Raw genomic sequence first — 2,929 nt, 5'->3', positions numbered from 1 at the left:
CGGGTAATCTAATAAAAAATTAACGTTACATTTTAATTAGGCTAATTGCGGGTGGGCTTGAGGGCAGATGAGAAATCATCAATGATCATTAACTTTTATTTTATAAACAAACGTTCATTTAAAGCAGCATTCGTTCAGCCTATTATGTGCATATCAGCTCTAAAGTCACCAAATCTGCTGTTGAAAATGATTAAATTATATTAATTTGAAGCAGCCGATTCGGGTGACGTTACAAAATGGAGGTGTAAACTTAAAGATATTATTAGATATTTTATTATGATATTACATAAGGATGGGCTTGTCATGCCACTATCGTTGGATTATTTATAGCCTATATTTTTTATACCTTCTTCAAGAAATGACTAAAAGCACATCTCTTCCATCTTTATTTGACCCTCTAGCACTCTCTATTCTAATTCTATTTTATCTATTTGTTTTATTTTTTATGTTAATTCACGTGTAATCGACCAGTCTCTGTTTTCTGTTTCCACCGTAACGGCGCTGGTTCTCGTGCCCGAACTGGAGTCGTGTTCGGCGGGGAACTGCTAACGGACCGCCGCCCTGCGTTTCAATCTAGCCGAAACATGCTGTGACTCCATAACCTGCTAATAAACAAACAATAAACAGCTCTGAGGACATCTTTTAACATCCAAAGTATATTATATTCTGTATCTTTATGAATAAAATCACGTGAAAAGACCGCAACACTCGTTAAAGGTGATTTACACCGCGCGCCTGTATGTTGCTCTGCATAAAATTGAACTATATACAGCACAGTAACTATTTTATAGATAAAATAAAATGTACACAAACCTGTATTTTACCAAAGAATGCATCAATTCGATGGCGTCCCTGTTGAAAAAACCAGCATATGCTGGTTTGAGCTGGCTTAAGCTGGTCCTTAGCTGGTTTGAACTGGCCCTTAGCTGGTCATGTGCTGGTCCTAAACTGGTCGGACCATCTTAGGACCAGCACATGACCAGCTAAGGACCAACTTAAACCAGCTCATGACCAGCTAAGGACCAACTTAAACCAGCAAACAAGCTTCAAAACCTACCTAATCAGCATGCTGGTTTTTTCAACAGCTTAGAACTGCTCTCTCGTGAAGAGTAGACGCAAAATCCCCGCGATAACTCAACCGCTGGGTTACGTCTGACCCAGGATCTGAGTAACACAAAAACTACCCAAACATTGGGTTGTTACGTCTGACCCAGGAGCTGCAAAACAACCCAAACACTGGGTTGTTACATTTGACCCAGGAGCTGGGTAACACAAAAACTACTCAAACACTGAAAAAAATAACCCCCCAAAAATTACCCAAAAGGCTCAACCCAGCATTTGGGTTAAAAAAATAACTCAGGATTTTTTAGTGTAAAAACACTCAACCCTTTAACACTTGCACTCTATTCTTTTTCTAACTGCTTGTTTTCTTTAAAAAAGGCCTCTAAAACTAACTTTCTCTACTCTTTTTCTATTCTGTCTACTTGTTTTCTTTTTATTTATTGTATAAATAACAAAAAAAAAAGAAAAAAACTTGCTATGTGTAGGCTACTGCGTTAGGCTAACTGAGACTTGTCATAGCACTTGCATATTATTGCTGTTGATTGCTTCTATTGTCATCATTTGTAGTCACTTTGGATAAAAGCGTCTGCTAAATTACTAAATGTAAATGTAATTGGATTAATATATTCTAATGTTCCAAATATAATTGTTTGCGCTCAGTGGTGTAATGTAACGAAGTAATAATACTTCATTACAGTACTTAAGTATTCTTTGTGGGGTACCGGTACTTTACTTGAGTTTTTAAATTTCAGCCAACTTTTACTTTTACTCAACTACATTTCCTAATTAAAATGTATACTTTTACTCCGATACATTTCCCCGAAGAATATTCGTTACTTAGTACAAAATAGTCAGAAGTCAGAAGAACACGGACTGCAGGAAAGCAGGTTTGACGAATCAGTGGTCTGGCATTTGCAAGTTAGACTCATGCTCATGTGCAAACAAGTGCACTCACAACTGTGGATGATTTTCATCATTTCGTTCGAGATGATGACGGTTTCAGATATCAGTATTCAACGTTTTATGTTAAAAACAAAACATTAGGCCTATTCATGCATCTGTAACTGCAGTTTAAATGCATCCATGTCCCCTCTGAGATACATAAACTGTGTAAATACTTCTAAATGCTATTTCAGATGCAGAAATGTTTTCTTATGTTGGAATGAAAGACACCAAGTACCAGATCTTATTCTTAAGTGCTTCTTATTCTTACCCAAACACACAAAATGGAAGAAAGAGTTAGAACTGAACACAATCTTGCTACTCAAGCTGTGTATGAAAATTTTTTCTATATATTTATTTGCTTCTTTTCCATTTTGCATTTTCTTGTACTTTTACTTTCAATACTTAAGTACGTTTAAGATTAAAAAATGTTTTCGTACTTAAGTACAATACATATCACATACTTTAAGACTTTTACTCAAGTAATATTCTAAACGGTGACTTCAACTTCTACCAAAGTAATTTTCTGGTAAGATATCTGTACTTTTACTTAAGTATGGCTTTCAGGTACTTTATACACCACTGTTATTGGCCCAGCCGGACCTGGTTCTCCGAACTTGTACTCCTCGCGACAGCCCCTCCCTGGCCAATCCCTCTGAGGAAGGACCTTCTTTCTCAGAGACGGGGCACCCTCTGGCACCCACGTCCCGATCACATGCGTGGGTTCTGGACGGGTCACGGAAGGTTTAGTTACCTTCAGGTGGTAGTTACCATCACTTCGGCTAGGGCCTTGTCTACCAGACACGCCTATGCTCTGAAGTGGAACCTTTCGTCACTTGGTGTTCTTCAGAAGACAGCTGCAGTGCAACGGTCCTCAATGAAACAGCCCCTCCTAACTTTACTTTCATGAGTGTTTGCAGGACTG

Source organism: Sinocyclocheilus rhinocerous, unplaced genomic scaffold (genome assembly GCF_001515625.1).
Source record: "Sinocyclocheilus rhinocerous isolate Xijiao unplaced genomic scaffold, SAMN03320098_v1.1 scaffold846, whole genome shotgun sequence".
Taxonomy (NCBI): Eukaryota; Metazoa; Chordata; class Actinopteri; order Cypriniformes; family Cyprinidae; genus Sinocyclocheilus; species Sinocyclocheilus rhinocerous.
This window is presented reverse-complemented; position numbering follows the sequence as displayed.